The sequence below is a fragment of the Macrotis lagotis genome, chromosome 1 (assembly GCF_037893015.1).
Source record: "Macrotis lagotis isolate mMagLag1 chromosome 1, bilby.v1.9.chrom.fasta, whole genome shotgun sequence".
NCBI lineage: Eukaryota > Metazoa > Chordata > Mammalia > Peramelemorphia > Peramelidae > Macrotis > Macrotis lagotis.
In genome coordinates this window covers 758681541-758703495 of record NC_133658.1, presented here as the reverse complement: position 1 = coordinate 758703495, position 21955 = coordinate 758681541, and the positions used below count along the sequence as shown (strand labels likewise).

The 21955-nt window shown below is 34.0% G+C and overlaps 1 pseudogene; it reads left to right on the top strand.

The window, feature by feature from the left end:
• Window positions 1–17736: 17736 nt before the first annotated feature.
• LOC141487961 (olfactory receptor 8G50-like) lies at window positions 17737–19172 on the top strand (annotated as a pseudogene).
• Window positions 19173–21955: the final 2783 nt, after the last annotated feature.

The following is a 21955-nucleotide window of genomic DNA, read 5'->3' as shown; positions in this document are numbered from 1 at the left end:
ACATATTCTTTCGGTGGGGTGGATTTTTTTTTTCAACAAAGAAAAGGACTTTCAAATTTACTTCATAAAAACACCATGACTCAAAAGAATATTGGATTTTCAAATACAAGACTCAAGATAACTGGAAAAGGATGGTCGTGTTACCTAACTCTTGGGAATTACATTTCTCTTAGGACATTTAAAAGTAATCTATTTAGACAAAAGGCATGAGTATAAATTGACTGCGATGAGATCAAACTTTTAGCTCTGGAATATTTTATTTTTCAAGATACTTTAGATCATGAAGATAGTATTTCTAGATGGTACTTGGAAAGAAGGTGTGGCATAAATTGATTAGAATTTGATAATGTTTATGATTCTGGATAATTGTTCTTCTAATACAACAGTTGAGGAAAATCTACTTAGTCAGAGGCTGTGGGTATGAAGTAACTAAGAGATAATGTTGCTTATCAATCAATCAGTTAATCCATCCTCAAGAACAGTACATCTAGAAGGACTGGGCTTCCAGCCGAGATGGCAGAGAGAAGGTAAGCACTGTCTTAAGTTCTCCTTACTTTCCCTCAGAATTAACACAAAACAAGCCTATTAACAGAATTTGGATCCACAAAACTCAGAGAAGAACCTAGGAGAGGAATTTCTACCAATAAGGTCTGTCACATGAGAGCATGGGTGAGCCAGAGGCAGAGAGCAGAGAGTCAGTGCAAGGACAGTGGGCTGAGGACCTGGGGCTGACTTGAGAACAACAGCGGAAGCACTTGCTGTGTGTGCAGCAGCAGAGAGAGCTCCAGCCCAGAAATGTCTACTGTGTGGGGCAAGAGAACTCCAGTGCAGCAGATAGACAATGATCTCATCTATTTGGCTTCTCTAGAAGACCAGGGCCTAGAACTTCTGTGTTTTCGGTGAAGTTCCCATGTTTCCAATTGAACCTCTTCCCCCTTAACACTGTGGGAGAAACTAACTCTTCCCAGAACAAACACAGTAACAGGCCACCAACACAGCCATATTGTAACCCATTATCAGCTTGACTCTAGGCTCAGACCTGAGCAGTAGCAGATCTCCCCCAGTGGTAATTGAGAATTAAGTAGGATCCAGTTCACTTTGTTCAAGGATAACCCAGATTCTACTGCCCCTCACCTCCAAGGCCTAGGAAGTAGGACACTAATCAAGGTCACAGACAATCCAGAGAAAGAATCTAGCATCCCTTACTAGTGAGCCCATTTAGTGTTATTAAACCCAATGAGTGAAGCCTCTAGGGATTTCAAGACCAAAGGACTGTAAACCAGCCCATCACCCAACACAAGATTATAGGAAAATGAAGAAAGCCCAGCAAAGGTGTGATCCATTGACATTCACCTTGAAGACAAGGATCCTAATTAAGAGAGAACTAAAACTTTAGAGGAGAATGTGAATTGGTCTTCAGCACAGAAAGACTTCATAGAAGAGATCAGGAAGCAATTTAAAAATCAATTGGAAAAATTGGAAAAAGAAATGAAAGAGAAAATTAACACTTTGCAGGAGAAAATTGCAAATATCTTGCAACAAGAGAAGGAAAATACAGTGGGACAAGTGCAAAGAGAAAACAATTCTCTCAAAACCATAATTGAGCAAATGGAAAATACCTTCAAAATAGAATTGATCAACTGGAAAAGGAATTTAAAAAGGGAATGAAAAAAATATTTCTCTTTTTTTGTTTTTTTTTTTGTCTTTACTTTGTTTCCATGTTGTACATTGATCCAAATTGAGTGTAATGAGAGGGAAATCATATCCTTAAGGAAGAGGCAAAAAGTCTGAGATAACAAGATCAAACAATAAGATATCTGTTTTTTCTAAATTAAAGGGAATAGTCCATGAACTTTGTTCAAACTCCATGGCTCTTTATCTGGATACAGATGGCACTCTCCTTTGCAGACAGCCCAAAATTGTTCCCAATTGTTGCACTGATGGAATAAGTGAGTCCTTCAAGTTTGAACATCATCCCCATGTTGCTGTTAGGGTATACATTGTTTTTCTGGTTCTGCTCATCTCACTCAGCATGAGCTGATGCAAATCCCTCCATGCTTCCCTGAAATCCCATCCCTCCTGGTTTCTAATAGAACAATAGTGATCCATGACATGCATATACCACAGTTTGCTAAGCAAATCCCCAATTGAAGGACATTTACTTGATTTCCAATTCTTTGCCACAACAAACAGGGCTGCTATAAATATTTTTGTACAAGTGATGTTTTTACCCTTTTTCCTCATCTCTTCAGGGTATAGACACAGTAGTGGTATTTCTGGGTCAAAGGGTATGCTCATTTTTGTTGCCCTTTGTGCATAGTTCCAAATTTCCCTCCACAAAGGTTGGGTAAGTTCACAGCTCCACCAACCATGTAATAGTGTCCCAGATTTCTGATCATATTGCCCAGTCTGAGAGGTGTGAGGTGGAACCTCATAGAAGCTTTAATTTGCATTTATCTAATAATTAATGATTTAAAGCAATTTTTCATATGGCTGTGGATTTCTTTAATCTCCTCATCTGTAAATTGCCTTTCCATATCCTTTGACCATTTGTCAATTGGGTAATGGCTTTTTGTTTTAAAAATATGACTCAGTTCTCTGTATACTTTAGAAATGAGTCCTTTGTCAGAATCATTAGTTGTAAAGATTGTTTCCCAATTTACTACATTTCTTTTGATCTTGGTTACAGTGGTTTTATCTGTGCAAAAGCTTTTAATTTAATAAAATCAAAAATCATCTAGTTGGTTTTTGGTAAGAAAATATTTCTCTTTAAAAAAAGGATTGGAATCTGTGCAAACTGAAGACTTCATGAGAGAACAATAATCTGTTAAAATCAACCCTTCCCCCCCAAAATAGAAGAAAATGTAAAATATCTCATTGGCAAAACAACTGAACTGAAGAATGGATTCAGAAGAGACAATTTAAGAATTATTGGGCTTCCTGAAAACACTGAGGAGGGCAAAAAAGCCTGTATCCATACTTTAGGATACAATGAAGGAGAATTGCTCTGATATCATGGAACCAGGGAGCAAAATAATTACTGAAAGAACACATCAATTCCTTCCTGAAAGGGATCCCAAAATGAAAGGAATGTTGTAGCCAAACTCTAGAACTATGAGATAAAAATGAAAATTCTACAAGTAGCAAGAAATAAAAAATTCTGATACCAAGGAGCTACAGTAGGCATTACACAGGATCTGGCTGTATCAACATTTAGGTATATAAGGGCCTGGAATATGATATTCTTGAAGAGCAAGGGAACTTTCAATTCAGCCAAGAATTCACTATCTGACAAAATTGAACCTTCTCTTCTAGGGGAAAAGTTGGACATTTTACGAAATAGAAGACTTCCAAATGTTACTGATGGAAAGACAAGAATTAAATAGAAAATTTGTATTTCAAACAGGAGACTCAAGAAAATGTTAAAAGGGAAAAAAGAGAAAAGGAAACAAAACCAGTTATTCTGTAAGATGAAACTGGGTATATCCCCACCTGGGAGAAAAGATACTTGAAACTTTTGGGAATTGTAACTCAATTTGAAAGAATATACTTAGCCAGAAGTAATGTACACTCATGACTTCTCCATGACTATAATAGAATGATTTAAAAACTATATCTCCTTAAAAGGGGGGGGGAAGTAAATAAATCAGAGGATGATAGAGATTGAATGGGGTAAATTACATCATATGAAGAGGTTCAAAGGACCTGTGGCAACAGAGGGGAACACAGGAGAAGTTGAGTCACCTAAATCTTACTCTCATCAGTTTTATTTCAAAGAAGGATTCACACACACACACACACACACACACACACAGACTCAGTTAAGTTTAGGACTATGTACTATCTTTCAAGTATTAAGAGGGGGAAGAGAGAGAAGATCGGGGGGAGGAAAAGAGGAACTAACAGAAGGAAGGGAATGAAGAAGAGTCAAAGGGAAAGGGAAATGAAAGGGATGGGGAGTTGTATAGAAAGGGACAAAAATGCTGAATGAAGTGGCATTAGAAGAACAATAGTGTGAAATAGGGATATGGTGAAAAAGAGGAAAAATACAAAAGAGGGAATATACCATGAAGGACAATAATAAATCAGTAATGTAAAACATAAGTGGATACAAGAACTGATTAAAAACCAGAATGCTATAATATGCTACTAGCAAGAAACTCATTTGAAGCAGATAATATATACAGAGTAAAGGTAAAAGGTTGGAGTGGAATCAATTATGTTTCATCTGAAGTGAAAAAGGCAGGGAAGGCAATCCTTATCTAAAACAAAGCACCTGCAAAAATAGATCTCATTGAAAGAGATAAGGAAGGAAACTATAGTCTCCTTAAAGGTACCACACACAGTGATGCAATTTCAATACTAAATAAATTTATATATATATATATATATATATATATATATATATATATATATATATATATATATATATATATATGCACCAAGGGTATAGCATCCAAATTCTTAGAAGAGGAGATGAATGAGTTACAGGAAGACATGGACAGAAAAACTAAACTGGTGGGAGACCTCAACCAGAGATAAATCTAACCATAATATAAACAAGAAGGAAGTTAAAGAGGTAAATAGAATGTTAGAAAACCTAGACATGATAGACTGTTGGAGAAAACTGAATTAGGATAGGAAGGTATATACATTTGTTCTGTAGAACATGGCAAGTACACAGAAGCTGATCATGTACTAGGGCATAAAAACCTCATAATCAAAAGTGGAAAGGTAGAAATAGTGAATACTTCCTTTTAAGACTATAATGCAATAAAAAAAATTCAATAATGAACCATAGGGAAATAGACTAAAACCTACTTGGAAACCAAATAACCTCATTTTAAAAAATGAGTGGATCAAGTAACAAATTGCAGATAGAATTAATGAATTCATCCTAGACAATGATACTAACAAGACAATATATCAAACCTTATGAGATACAAAAGTAATTTGAGGATATATTATATCTCTAAATGTGTACATGAATAAAACAGAGAAAGAAGAAATCAATGAAAAAAGCATGCAACTAAAATAATTAGAGAAAGAACAAATTAAAACCCCCATTTAAACACAAAATTAGAAATTCTAAAAATTAAAGGAAAAAATAATAAAATAGAAAGCAAGGAAACTTTTGAACTAATAAATAAAACCAATAATTGCTTTTATTTTAAAAAATAAAATAGACAAAACTTTGGTTAATTTGATTTTTTTTAAAAAAGAGAAAAAAGAAAAACAAATTACTAGTATCAAAAAGGTAAAATGTGAACTCACTACAAATTAAAGGAATAATTTGGAATTATTTTGAACAACTGCAGGCCAATAAAATTGGTAATCTAATCAAAATGGATAAATATTTATAAAAATATAAGTTGTCATGTTTAAATGAAGAAAAAATTAAATACCTATAACCCTATCTCAGAAAAAGAAATTCAAAAAGCCATTATTGAACTCCTGAAGAAAAAATTTCCAGGGCCAGATGGATTCACAAGTGAATTCTATCAAATATTTAAGGAACAATTGTTTCCAATTCTATATAAACTCTTTGGAAAAATAGGTAAACATGGAACTCTGCCTAATTTTTCTATGATACCAATATGGTGCTGATGCCTAATCAGGAAGAGCCAAAACAGAGAAAGAAAATTATAGATCAATTTCCCTAATAAATATGGATATGAAAATCTTAAATAAAATCATAGCAAAACAATTACAGCAAGTTATCACTGGGATTATAGACTATGATAAGCAGGACTTATTCCAGGAATGGAGAGTTGGTTCAATAATAGGAAAACTGTCAGTACAGTTGACCATGTCAATAACAAGCCTAACAAATGGTCTGATTATCTCAATAGGTGCTGAAAAAGTCTTTCACAAAATACAGCACCCATTCCTACTAAAAACACTAGAAAACATAGGAATAAAGGGTTTGTTCCTTAGAATAATAAGCTGTATCTATCTATCTGAAACCATCAGCAAGCATCATATGCAATGGGATTTGCTAGAGGGATTCTTAATAAGATCAGGGTGGAAACAAGGATGCCTATTATCACCAATAATATTCAATATGTATTAGAAATGTTAGCTTCAGCATTTAGCGAAGAAAAAGAAATTAAAGGAATTAGAATTGGGAAGGAAGAAACAAAATTCTCAGTCTTTTCAGGTGATATGATGGTATACCTAGAGAACCCTAAAAATCATCTAAAAAAATTACTGGAAACAAATAGCAACATTAACAAAGTCACAGGATAAAAAATAAACTCACCTAAATTCTTAGCATTTATATATATACATATATATGCATATATATATACATATATATATATATATATATATATATATATATATATATATATATATTACTAGCAAGATATAGCAGCAAAAGCTAGAAAGAGTAATCCCATTTAAAATAAGTTCAGGGGGCAGTGGCACAGTGGATAGAGAAGTGACCCTGGAGTCAGTTATCTGAGTTCACATCTGGCCTCAGACACTTAATAATTACATAGCTGTGTGACCTTGGGTAAGTCACTTAATCCCATTGCTTTAGATAAACATAAAATGAAATAAAATAAAATAATTTCAGACAACACAAAATACTTGGGAGTGTACATGCCAAGGCCAACTCAGAAACTCTATGAAATTAAACATAAAATACTTTTCATACAAAACACTTTTTGCACAAACAAAAAACTGGACAAAGGTCAATTGCACATGGATAGACAGTTAAAATACTAAAAATGACAATTTTAACTAAATTAAATTACTTATTTGGTGCCATAACAATCAAACTTCCAAAAATTACTTTAATGAGCTGGAATGAGCTCTATATGAATTTACATATAGAGAAACAAAGACTCAAGAATAACAGATTTAATGGAAAAAGTGCAAGAGAAGGTCACGTAGATCTTAAATCATACTAAAAATCATCAGTCAACCAAATTGTCTGATACTGGCTAAGAAATAGAGTGGGAATAAGTGGAATAGATTAAGTGCAAAAGAGAGAGAGAAGAAAATGATTATAGTAATCTGCTGTTTGATAAACCTAAGAGTCCAGCTTCTGGGATGAGAACTCACTCTTTGATCAAAACTCTTATGAAAATTGGAAGTTATTATAGCAAAAACTCGGATTAGACTAACATCTCACACCCTATACCAAGATAACATCAAAATGGCTGCAGGATTTAGGCATAAAAGACAGTATTATAAGCAAAGTAAGAGAACAAGAAACTGTTTACCTGTCAGATCTATGAAAAGGGGAGCAGTTTATGACCAAGCAAGAGATGGAGAACATCATCAAAAATAAACTGAATAATTCTTATTGCTTTGAATTAAAAAAGCTTTTACTTAAACAAGATCACTGTAACCAAGATCAAAAGAAATGTAGTAAATTGGGAAACAATTCTTACAACTAGTATTTCTGACAAAGGACTCATTTCTTTTTTTTTTTAGGTTTATTGTAAGGGAAATGGGGTTAAGTGGCTTGCCCAAGGCCACACAGCTAGGTAATTATTAAGTGTCTGAGACCAGATTTGAACCCAGGTACTCCTGACTCCAGGACCGGTGTTTTATCCACTATGCCACCTAGCTGTGCCCTAAAGGACTCATTTCTAAAAAAAAAATAGGGAACTGAGTCAAATTTATAAAAAAAAAATCCATTCCCAAATGACCAAAGGTTAAAGGATGTGCAAAAGTAATTTTCAGATAAGGAAATCAAAGCTATTAATTGTCAAATGAAAAATTGCTCTAAATCATTACTGATTAGAGAAATGCAATTTAAAGGATCTCTGAGATACCACCTCACCTCTCAGACTGGCCAATATGACCAGAAAGGACAATGATTAATGTTGGAAGGGATGTGGGAATTCTGGAACACTAACACATTGTTGGAGGAGCTGTGAATTGATCCAAACTTTCTGGAGAACAATTTGGAATTATGCCTAAAGGGCAATAAAATTGCGTGTAATATTTAATCCAGTCATACTACTACTGGGTCTACATCCTTAAGAGGATGATGATCTGAAGAGATCATGAAAAAATATATAAACATCACTTGTACAAAAATATTCCAAGCAGTTCTGTTTGTAGTGGCAAAGAATTGGAAATTTAGGGAATGTCCAACAATTGTGGAATGGCTAAACAAATTGTGATATATATATATATATATATATATATATATATATATATATATATACACATATATATGTATATATACATATACATATACATATATATGTATATATATACATTTATACATATAGGGATATTTTTCATATAGATACATATACATACACACATATACATCTGTATATATATGTATATACATGCATATATATACATATTATGGAACACTATTGTTCTATTAGTAATTAGGAAAGATGGGATTTCAGAGACTCCTGGAAAAACTTGCATGAAGTGATGAGCAGAATTAGACGAACATTATACACTCGAACAGTATTGTGGGGGGTGATGATCAACCTTAATGGACTTGCTCATTCCTTCAATGCAATAATCAGGGACAATTTTAATGTATCTGTGATGGAGAATATGATCTGTATCTCCAAATGTAAAAAGAAAATAATTCTCTTAAAACCTCATTTGATCAAATGGAAAGCTCTGTCAAAAATAGAATTGACAAATTGGAAAAGGAGTTGCAAAAGGTAAATGAAGAAAACTCTCTAAAAAAATGAGTGGAGTCTGCAGAAACTAATGATTTCATGAGACAGCAAGAGCTTGTTAAACAAAACCAAAAAATAAGAAAAATAGAAGAAAATGTAAAATACCTCATTAGCAAAACCACTGAACTTGAGAATAGATCGAGGGAGGCAACCTGAGAATTATTGGACTTCCTGAAAACATTGAAGAGAAAAAAAAAAACCTGGACTTCATATTACAGGATCTAGTGATGGAAAATTGCCCTGATATCATGGCACCTGATGCCAAAGTAGTTATTGAAAGAATATATTGATCCCCTCCATAAAGAGATCCTAAAATGAAAACACCAAGGAATGTTGTGGCCAAATTCCAGAACTATAAAAGAGAAAATCCTGCAAGCAGCCAGAAAGAAACAATTTACATACCAAGGAGCCATGGGAATGATTACACAGGACCTGGCTGCATCAGCATTATGGGATCGAAGGGCCTGGAATGAGATATTCCAAAAAGTAAGGGAGCTCGGAATGCAGTCAAGAATCCACTATCCTGCAAAGCTGAGCCTTCTTTTTCAGGGGAAAAGATGGGCATTTAATGAAATGGAAGAATTCCAAAAATTCCTGATGAAAAGTTCAGAGCTAAATAGAAAACCTGGACATCAATGGGAGGTTCAAGAGACAGATGAAAAGGAAAAAAAAATGGGGGAGGGTAAAGGAAAAAAAACTGCTATCCTATAAGTTGAAACTGGGAAGTGGGGAATGGAGAAAGGGAGGGGAGAATAAAAGGGGAACTAATAGAAGGAAGTGAAGGGAAAAGGGGAAAAGTGAAAGGGGAAATAAAGGGGAGGGGATGGATATGGGAGGGCAAGCACACTGAAGGGGGGTGATATTCAGAAACAAAATACTGGGGAATACAGATAAGGGATGGAAGGGGAAAAATGCAAACAGAATGAAGACAGTATGGAGGGCAATAAAGAGTTATTAATTATAACTTTGAATGTGAATGGGATGAACTCTCCCTTAAAATGTAAGCCAATAGCAGCATGAATTAAAAACCAGAATCCTACAATATGCAGCTTACAAGAGACTCATTTGAAGCAGAGAGATATATAGAGATTAAAGGTAAAAGGTTGGAGCAAAAGAGATTTTGTTCCTGGGGCAGAAGTAGTATGTAATTGTATTTGTTCTTGGTAGAGGCTTCAGCAGCAATGGAGGCATGGACTCAGAGCTCCTCAGACCAGAGGAGCCCAGGAATGATGCCCACAGCTCTCCTGCACTGGAACTCTCCCCCCAGCCCTGTTGGCAAGCTCCAGAGGGTTAGCGCCAACAACATGCCTCTACTCCCTAGTTGACCCAAGCCCTTGTGGTCAACCAGACTGTAGCCCCGCTGATGAAACAGGTCTGGCTCTCAGGCGCTCAAGCTCCTGGGGCTCCAACTGTGCTGCTAATCAGGCTGATCTGCCACTGCTCCACTCTCTGTGCCTGGACTCACCCAGGACCTCAGAAAACAAATCCTGGGGTGGTTGTTCTTTCTCCTGACTTTTCTTTTTGGGTTTTGTGGATCGGATTTCTGTTAAGAGGTTTGCTTCATATCATAGATGGGGAAAGATCAGGAGACTTTAGAACTGTGCCTGTCTTCTCTCCACTATCTTGGTTGGAAATCCCCTAAGTTTTCATTGAAGAGAGTTTTTGAACTACTTGGGTTTGTTAAATAGCAGATTACTATATCATTTCCTGCTATTGCACCTAATCTATTCCACTGGTTCACCACTCTTATTTCTTAGCCAATACCAGAAAGGTTTAGTTTTGTTTGTTTTTTTGGTTTTTGCAAGGCAAATGGGGTTAAGTGGCTTGCCCAAGGCCACACAGTTAGGTAATTATGATTAAGTGTCTGAGACCGGGTACTCCTGACTCCAAGGCCAGTGCTTTATCCACTATGCCATATAGATGCCCCGCAGAAAGTTTTGATGACTGATACTTTATAATATAATTTTAAATCTGGTAAGGCTAAGCTACCTTATTTTGCATTTTTTATTGACTACCTGGAAATTCTTTCCTTTTTATTTCTCCATATGAATTTAGTTAAAAAATTTTCTAAGGCATAAAGTAAGATTTTTGGAATTTTGATTGGTAGGGCACTAATTAAGTAGTTTAATTTATGTGGAATTGCCTTTTTTATTATATTAGCTCAGCCTATCCATGAGCAGTTGATATTTGTCCATTGATTTAAATCTGATTTTATTTGTGTGAGAAGTGTTTTGTAATTGTTTTCAAAATCTTCTGAGTATGTCTTGGCAGGTAGACTCCCAAGTATTTTAAAATTATCTGAAGTTACTTTAATGGGATTTCTCTTTCCAGCTCTTTCTGCTTTACCTTGCTAGTCATATATAGAAATGTTGAGGATTTATGATGGTTTATTTATATTCTGAGACTTTGATAAAGTTGTTAATTATTTCTAGTAGTTTTTTAGATGATTTCTTGGTATTTTCTCCATCTACTATCATGTCACCTGAAAAGAGTGAGAGTTTTGTTTCTTCCTTTCCAACTCAAATTCTTTCAATGTCTTTTTGTCTCTTACTGCTGAATCTAACATTTCTAATATAATATTGAATAATAGTGGTGACAACGGACATCCTTGTTTCACCCCTGATCTTATTGGGAATGACTCTAGCTTATCCCCATTGCATATAATGTTTGGTGATGGTTTCAGACAGATACTGCTGAATATTTTAAGAAAAAATCATTTTATTCCTATGATCTCAATATTTTCAGTTAGAATGGGTCCTGTATTTTGTCAAAAGCTTTTTTAGCATCTGTTGATATAATCATATGATTTCTGATAGGTTTGCTATAGATATAATTAATTCTACTAACAGTTTTTTCTAATATTGAACCAATCCTCCACTACTGGGATAAATCCTACTTGTTCATAATGTATTATCCACATCGATAACATGGTGTAATCATTTTGTTAAGATTTTATTTAAGGTTTTTGCATCTTTATTCATCAGGGAGATAGGTCTATGATTTTCTTTCTCTGTTTCAACTCTTCCTAGTTTAGGTATCAGCACCATATTGGTGTCATAGAAAGAGTTAGGCAGAGTTATGTCTTCATATATTTTTCCAAAGAGTTTAAATAAAATTGGAACCAGTTGTTCCTTAAATGTTTGATATAATTTACTTGTGAATCCATCAGGGCCTGGAAATTTTTTTCTTAGGGAGTTCAGTAATGGCTTGTTGAATTTCTTTTTCTGAGATAAGGTTATGTAGGTATTTAATTTCCTCTACATTTAACCTAAATATTCATCCATTTCACTTAGATCAGCAAATTTATTGGCATAGAGTTGGGCAAAATAATTTAGAATTATTACTTTAATTATTTAATTAATTTAATAATTAATAAATTTATTAATTTAATTATTACTTTAATTTCCTCTTCATTGGTGGTAAGTTCACGTATTTCATTTAAGAACTAATTGAACTAACAATTTTGATTTCTTTTTTTATTGTATTAAGCAAAGGTTTATCAGTTTTATTGTTTTTTTCCATAAAACTAACTCTTAGTTTTATTTATTAGTTCAATTGATTTCTTGCTTTCAATTTTATTAATTTCTCCTTTAATTTTTAGAATTTCTAATTTGGTATTTAACTGAAGGGGTCTTAATTTGTTCTTTCTGTAATTTTTTAGTTGAATGTTTAGTTCATTAATTTCCTCTTTCTCTATTTTATTCATGTAAGCATTTAAAGACATAATGCCCCCTGACAACTACCTTGGCTGTATCCTATAAGTTTTGGTATATTGTTTCATTATTATCATTATCTAGAATGAAATAATTAATTATTTCTATTATTTGTTGCTTGATCCACTCATTCTTCAAAATGTGGTTATTTAGTTTCCAATTAGTTTTTGGTTTATATCTCCCTGACCCAATATTGCATGTAATTTTTATTTCATTATGACCTGAGAAAGATGTATTCACTATTTCTAGTGTGCTGCATTTGATTATTAGATTTTCATGCCCTAGTACATGGTCAGTTTCTGTGTAAGTGTCACATACTGCAGGAAAAACAGTATATTCCTTTCTATCCCCATTCAATTTCCTCCATAAGTCTATCATGTCTAAGTTTTCTAACAATCTATTTACCTCCTTAACTTCCTTCTTGTTTATCTTATGGTTATATTTATCTCAATCTGAGAGTGGAGGGGTTGAGGTCTACCTTCAGTAGAGTTTTGCTTTCTATGTTTGCCTGTAACTCCTTCAACTTCTCTAAGAATTTGGATGCTATACCATTTGGTGCATAAATATTTAGTATTGAAATCACTTTATTGTCTATGGTACCTTTTAGGAGAATATAGTTTCCTTCCTTATCTCTTTTAATAAGGTCTATTTTTGCAGCTGCTTTGTCTGAAATAAGGATTGCTACTCCTGCTTTTTTTCAAAATATATGTTGCTCCATCCTTTCACCTTTACTCTATATGCATCTCTCTGTTTCAGATGAGTTTGTTGTAATCAGTATATTATAGGATTTTTTAAAATCTATTCTGCTATTCACTTATGTTTTAAGGGAGAGTTCATCCCACTCACATTCAAAGCTATAATTACTAATTCTTCATTGCCCCCCATGTCATCTTTCTACTGTTTGTATTTTTCCCCTTTTTTCAATTTATGAGTGTGGGCTGTGCTGTTGGATACTTGCATCCTTGAAAAATGTGGTCTTTGCCCTGGGGCAAGATAATTACTCTCCCTATTCAACTGAAGGAATTCTGCTGCCCATGCTTGAGCCTCAGGGTGGGGGTGGGGGGCTGTTACTGTATTTATTCTGGGAAGAGCACTCTGTTGGAATCAAAGTATGGAATCTGAGGTCCTCCAGACCAGAAGAGCCTAGTGGCTTGATGTCTGCAACTCTCTACCCTGGAAATAACCCTTCAACCATGCCAGAGAGCCCCAGACCATCAGTCTCACAGCCAAAGCCTCAAAACCCCAGTTGGCTCTTGGACCATAGCTCCCACAGTTAGCACGTGATCTTAGTTTAGTCCCAGTCTCACCCCATCCCAACAGGCTCTCTGCTCTCTGCCTCCAGTTCACCCATGATCTCCAAAGACACACCTTAAGGTAGATGTTCTTCTCCTAGGTTCTTCTTCTGGATTTTGTGGATCAAATTTTGCCTATCAACCCTGTTAAGAGGTTTGTTTCATATTATATATGAGGGAAGATCAGGAGAGCTTAACACAGTGCCTGTCTTCTCTCTGCCATCTTGGGAGGGAGTCTCAACTAAAACTATTTTTAAATGTATCTGTAGTCACATAGATTTCCAGGAACAGGAGAAAAAGAGCAACCCAGAGCACTGGAGGATCTGTAAGCCCTGTGAAAATAAATTCAATTACTGCAGAATGGTTTCCTCTGGCCATTTTCCAGTAGATTGAAAGAAGGAAGATGGAAGAAAAGAGTCAAATTGTATACACTTCTCCCTGCTCTGAACAAAATCTCACAATGCTGCCCATGCTACAGCTACCTTTGGTTGTGAAAGCAGAATCTATAAGAGTATTAGGAAATAAGCTAAATAAAAACATGGCAGGAATTTGGTTTATTGACTTCCTTTCAGAATTCACAACTTAGAATAAATGACCTTTAAGTATAAATTAACAAGGTTCCATGATTTCTGTCCATACTGTATCATCTTGGTTATTCTAACCTGACTAGGGTGCCTTGAGGACACTGAGAAAGTCATATATTGGTTCCAGAGGCTTTATTACACTAAATGCTATTATGCATCTAGTGTGTGAGAGAGAACCTGCATCACTGCATTTGAGTCCTTTGGAAAAGCATACAAGCTCCACATAATTTCAAGTTTATCTAGAAGCTACAAAATTGCTGTCTCTGACACCTTACTCATAGAAACATGCACTGAAAAACATTTTTGTAAAAAACAGAAACACTTTTGTAAAGTGTCATTCAGGTTGCATCAAGTTGAATTAGAGGTTACCAAAAATTTATAATTCTTTTTCCCATTTATCTTCTTCACAATACCTAGTGGGCAAGCCATCATTTTTCATGAATAGTTTATTCATATGCAACCTACTGTGATACATCTTATTTATATTCTCATTGTCCACAGGATAAATAAAATTAAATACTTCCTTACAATCATCACCTGAGTTCACAGAAAAAAAAATTAAATGAGAAAAAAAAGAGACACAGTAGAGTATTCAAAGTCCTAGTTCTTTTCATCAATTCAATCCACCACATTATGTAAGCTACTACGCTTGCAAGAAAATTACTGATCAATACCCCAGGGAATACCAGGGTATCCTGACAATTAGAAATCTATACCACAACACATCTGCAGGGACAAAATCATCCCAAAGTACTTCTTAGATAGCAGACCCATGGATTAGACATTAAGGATCACCAAATATCATAATCATAATCATAATTATAATGTTGCTGTTCTTCATTTTTGAAAAAGTCCACAACATCAGGGAGGTGATACCATTACAAGCACATGAATTGAACTTTGAGTGAGGAGGATACTGTGCTAAGTCACCAAACTCGCTTTCTCCTCCTGAGTTATCTATATTCAGTGGCCAGATATGAATCAGGAAAACTGGAGATAGCCATGGATGAAAGGCAATCAGGGTTAAGTTAATTTCCCAAGATCACATAGCTACTAATAGTCAAATGGCTGAGGCTGGATTCAATCTTCAATCCTCCTGACCCCAAGGCCAGTGCTTTATGAATTGTGCCACCTGGCTGCCCCCAATCACTAAATGTTTTGACATGAGAGATTAGCAAATAAAGAAGTGCTGCTATTAACAACCCTAAGGTTATTACAGCTTGTTCCTTTCTGCTGCACACTACAGAATTCTCTAATATTAATAAAACCCTTTCATCCTAATTTTTATATTTCTTCTATTCTCCCTTATTTTAAAACCTTGCATTATTCTAAATATAAGACAACTCTTGCTTCATTTTTCAAAGTTGTAAATGCTTTCTCAATGCTTGAGATATTTTATACTTAGTCTTACTTAGTCTTTACTTAGTCTTTGAACATTCAATCTTTCCCTGTCACTCAGTCTCTGTCTTATTGTGGTCATTGTTATTAGCGAAATTCAATTCAATTTGTCTCTTCTCCAAAAAAAGGTTTGCATCTCATTTTCATACTTCCTCTACTCCTTCTTCTTCCCATAAATGAACAGACTTTCTAAGAGCCAAACTTCCTCAAAATGAATACAGGTTATCGTAACCATGAATTTTTATATCTCACACAGAACCCCAAGACTTTCAAATTTCAACTCAAATAAATGGGTTTCTGCTTTTAACACTTTCTATATATTGGAATCACATTCTATTGTATACATCAAGAGTAAATAAGAATTAAAGAATAGGAGCTACAGGAATGTACTAACAAATTCTCAAAAAAAGAGAATCCCTTATGAGTTGAGTCTCTATGGATGACTTCTATTTGGGTTTAACTAATAATGTCCCAGGTATCTTTATAAAGAGCCATAAAAGTCTCAAGATAGATCATCAAGAGCTCTTTTGACAACTGGTAAACACTGTTTGTCTAAACCCTAAGAGGATAGTTTGGATAAAGTTGCAATTAGAAATAATCATATCCAGATGAAATAAATTCCCGGAGTATTTCAGAGACTTGAGTTCTGCACTCCAAACAGTAATGGAGGCCTCTAGGCAGGACCATATTAATCTTCATAAAAGACATTTTTCCTGCTAGTATTCTATATGTGAAGAAGTTCTATGATCCAAAGTTAGAAGGTGAGTATTTAATTATTTTGAAATTATTCTTCCTTTTTAATTAGAAACTTGCAGAACCTCATGACTTACAAAAAAGAAACATATCTTTATATTATTTTCAGTGTTGCACTGACAATGACATGTGCCTGAAAACTGAGTATAGGTGCTGCATTTAATATATGAAACTTACCCTAACATCAAACCTAAATTTATCACTTTGCCATTTTCATTTATTGCTTCGTTTTGTCCTTTCATGACAAATTAGCCTAGTTAAGTTGAATATGAATATACTTAGAAATCATTTTCATGTTTCCCTCACCCTTACCTTCTCCAAGTTAAAATTTCATGTTACCTAAATCAACCGTTTCTGTCATATATTCAAAATTATCCATAATCCTCATTGATCATTTCTGAAAATTCTCTGAATTGTCCATGCCCATCCTCAACTATGGCAAACAGAACTGGATAAATTAGCACACAAAATAGAATACAATAGTACTATTACTTCCTTGTTACTGTACATTATGGCCTCTCTTCATATAACCCAAGATTAAATTTTTTATTGCCACATTATATTTCTTAGATATACTGTACTAAGAATTATAGATCTTTGTCAAAAAACCTGACTTGTAAACATGTTATCTTATTTGTTGAACTTTTGAAACTTAATTTGTTATTATTGATATTTATACCTATATTAAATTTCACCATATTAGATGTGGTCAAATTTTTAAAATATGTATTGATATTTTTTGGTCATTTCTTTGTCAAAAAGTTGTATTCCTCAATTCTTTAAGCTTTGTGTTTTTTTCAAATATGGTGAGCATTCTATTCTTGCTTTTAGCTATAGTATTTAATAGCACTAGACTAAACAAGAATTTCTGATGGATTTTATTGGAGACCTCCTTTCAAGATGCATTTAATTCTTGAAGAGTATTCTTTGTGAGATCACCAAATTACAATTTTGTCTAATCCACATCACTTCACTATTTCCCCAATATTTTTATTTTAGCAAACACTTTGTCAAAATTTAGGCACATTGGATTACAGCAACTCTCAACATAGTAACTTGACATTCTAGGAAAAACTGTCATGAACCCCTACAAACACTCTCTATAGAAGATTTCCTTCTCAGTTCATAGCTTTCAAATTATTTATATTAGCACTAGCTTTGCTTCTCTATGATTCTTTTTCATTATTGTGATAAAGAAGACAGAGACCATAATGTCTGAATTGGCAAGCTGTGTAATAGTCTCTACATTCAAAAGTTAGTGTACTGCAACAGAGTTTTACAATTTATTAACTCTCAAATAACAGTTAATTTGCTAATTGAAGAGATGAAAGAATTGTGCCTCTTCCTGAATTGCAATGGTATTGCACCTTGGATTATCATTGCTTTTCCTGTCAAAAGCAGATTTAACAGTTTTACAAAGGCATTATTTAAAATTCAGTAGAAATGACTTCTGGACCTAATTTTAAGTTCTTTTTCTTATGCTTACTAGTTCTTTGAATGACAGTCTCAAAATTCTCTACCATTTTTATATAAGCAATACTGACTTCAATTCTTATTGCATTCACCATAGGATGGAAACAAAAAAATTTGAAATTATAAATGGTTAAAACATAAAAATGATTATAATTGTATATTTGAGAGAATGCTAGTAAATACATGAATCATGAAGTTATGCATCTAATTGTCAAGATTTATAAGAAAGCAGAGAGAAATAAAATAAATGAATCTATATTAAAATGTTACACGTTTGTGACTAATAATAATGATGACACCTTTCTTGTTGCTATCTTTTTCATGTTTACAGACTCTTGGATTTTATTATTCCATACTCAAAAAAATGGAGAAAAAGAAATTATTCCCTAATCACTGAATTCATTCTCATAGGACTGACAGAGCTCCAGCTGCCCCTCTTCGTCCTATTCCTGGGTATCTATGTTATCACTGTGGTGAGGAACCTGGGAATGATCATACTGATTGGACTCATTTCTCATCTTCATACTCCCATGTACTATTTCCTGTGCAGTTTGTCTTATTGATCTCTGTCAGTCAACTGTCATCACACCCAAAATGATGATGAACTTTTTATCAAAGAAGAATACAATCTCTTGCCCTGCATGCATGACTCAGTTCTATTTTTTTGCCATTTTTGTAATTTCTGAGTGTCAGATGTTGGCTGTGATGGCATATGACCGCTATGTAGCTATATACCATCCTCTACTCTATAATCTTATGATGTCTTATCAAGTGTGCTCATGCTTGGTGGGTGGGGTGTATACTTTAGGTCTAATTGGGGCTACAACTCTCACGGGGTGCCTGCTTAGATTGTTCTTTTTTAAAGAAAATGCTATCAACCATTATTTCTGTGATGCCATTCCACTCTGGAAGCTCTCTTGTTGTAGTACCTACATCAATGAAGTGGTGGCTCTGACCTCCAGCACATTTAGTATCTTTGTCCCAGCACTGACAATTATTTGCTCTTATGTTTTAATCATTGCTAGCATTTTAAAAATTCAATCCACAGAAGGCAGATCAAAAGCCTTCAGTACCTGCAGTTCCCATATTATAGCAGTTGGTTTCTTTTTTGGATCTTGTGCATTCATGTACCTGCAGCCATCTTCAATCACCTCCATGGATGAGGGAAAAGTGTTCTCTGTATTTTACACTATCATTGTGCCCATGCTAAATCCCCTTATCTATAGTTTAAGAAAAAAAGATGTCAAAATTGCCTTGAAAAAATTGATAGAAAGAAAATTCCAGTAAAGTTGAAAAATCAGAAAAATGTGTTAATGGGCTTAGTGGGAGCTGGGATATGTAGCACGAGGGAAAGTTAGAAAGATAGAATTTTTGTCAAAACCAGATACCCTAATCTCACATACATAATCATTAGAAACCCATGCAAAATGTTTTGGAAATATATCTCAAAACCTGTGTACACTGAATGTGTGTCTTCCCATATTTGAACTCTATTACTTTTCTGGCTTTCATTTTAGATGAGTAGTGTATCTGTCCAATTAATCCATACCAGATCTTAATGTTGAAAGAAAGATGTGACTTTTGGAGGGGAAAAGCATAGAAATGTAATTTTCCCAAATAACCTTCAGTGGAATAATGATTGCTGCAACTAACAGATAAATCTACAAATTTTGCCATCAATGAAACAGAGAATTAGGGTCAGAAAAAGAATTAAAGCTATTGAATAAACTATTCACCAAGGAGCATAATTGATTTACCCTAAGGCAACAGCAAAATCTTGTTTTAAACCAAAGTTTCTTGACTCATAGTCTTTTATCCTCTACAAAATAACTTGTAGCCATAAAGATAAAGGAATTAATAGGGGAAAACATCCTTTCAACTTTAAATATGAATGAATATATCAAAAGATATTAAATACCCATCCTCTATCTCTATAACAGTGTAAAAAATTTTCCTATTCATTACCAGTTTTTAAGATAACTTCATACAAGTAGGAAGAAGTGTTTCAAGGAGATGTTGTTCCAGTTGTAGTGTTTTTCTTTCTGTGCTGGAAAGAATTGAGACTATATCTGGCTGAGAGTCAGTAGCAAACATAGGATCATCAGTTGTGGGACAGATTATTGTCTCATTTGCAGTTTAAAAATGACAACATGACAGGTCTGTGGAAATTGCAGATATTTTTAGATTGTCACTCTATTAATTGATTTTTCTAATTATTTTTCTCTCAACTTTGTCTTTCTTTAAAGAAAAAAATTCAAAGTAATATTGATCTAATGGGAGAGTACTTTGAGAAATAGAATAGAAGGAATAATTAGAGAAATTTTGATGATTTAAAAACAAAACAAATCAATAAATTCAATTTTTAAAAGTGTAATATTTATTACATAGTAGAATTTCCTGATAAAAGGAAAGTTCACAATACTTAAGAGTAGTTTTGGTGAGATACAAACAAAAAGTATTAGTTAAAATGTACTTAAATAATAAGCATGCATGCAGCACAATGTATTGGAGTAGTGGGAGAAGGAAAAGTAAGGAGTGCATTATGTAATTTAGAACAGTTTCCTAAATTCGTTTTTTTTTCTGTAAATAGGGCAAGTAATGAAAACCACTTTTAACCTGATGGTTCTGTCTCTATTCAGACCTATAAGAAGAATATCAAATTAGGAAACAATAATTCATCTGAGAGATTTTTAGTTTTTGCATAACTCTTAATGTTTTTATATTTATCTAAACCTTGCGTTGATATGGACAGTGCCATAGCGCCATCAAAAGAGTAAAAGGAAAACTCTAAAAAGAAATTCATGATGCCCTGACTTGGGAAAATGAGCCTTTTTGTCAATTAAAATTATTAGACTGAGGCTTCAAAATAGAATAAAAGAAGATTCAAATTTTCTTTATAATTCCCAATGCAATTTTATATGTAAAGTTCTTTTTGGGTTTTTTTTTTTTTTTTTACAAGGCAATGGGGTTGTGGCTTACTCAAGGTCAGACAGCTAGGTAATATTAAGTGTCTGAGGTCAGATTTGATCTCAGGACCTCCTGACCCCAGGGCCAGTGCTCTATCTACTGCAACACCTAACCACCCCAATATTTAAAATTCTTATTCTAATATTGAGAACTCTTTACTAAAACATGCGCAAGGATTGTATGTCACATTAGAGACATTTGGACCCCAATAAGACAGAGACATACACTTTTGGGGGGCATTTATACACACACACATACACGGCAGTTCTTGGAGAGAACATTCTCTTGTTTTCTAAAATTTTACAATGCTATTTACTTATAAAACTTTAACATCCTATTTTACATCGTGTTTGCCTCTTTAGAGGAAATTATTCCCATATCACTTTGAATGAATGACATATTTTAAGAATCAAATCTAATTTTTGAATATATAACCAGTAACAGGTAGAAGGAAATTACAAGAACTCATTGACTTAGCTGCTTAGGGTATGGAAGTGACTACAAATTCAAGTGGAAACAAATATTTCATACTTGCATCCTATTATGGTACCAAAGATATTTTAGCATTAATCTATTCATGATTAAATTTTATAATAACAAAACTTCCATTGCTCCATGCCCTATTATAGAAGTTTGCTATGAAAGGAAAAGTGGAGATATGATTATGATGATATTAAGACCATTCTCTTAAAGTCAAAAACTGATCATAATAGGGGAAAGATTTCTCTGTTTTATTCGACACATGAATGATATCTGACAGTCAGTCATATAGACAATTTCCATGTTGTTCATGGCTTCAATAGAATGTTTGAGAATTAACCAGGTGGGAAAATTTCCCAGTCAGAAAGGGAATAAAACAATGGGAAAACAGAGTCAAGAGAATCTTAGCTTCGCATATGTCAAGGTTTTCCTCCCAAATTTTCCTAGGGATAGATCATACTCCCTTAGGACAGCACAAGGCATTTCCATTGAATGGTGGACTATTGGTTTCATGACAATTCAGACAATCACACCTGAAATCAGAACTTAGAGCAGTATCAAATTACAGTCCCATGAAATTTAACCTCAAAAAAGAAGTTTCATTAATCATAGCCTTGAACAAG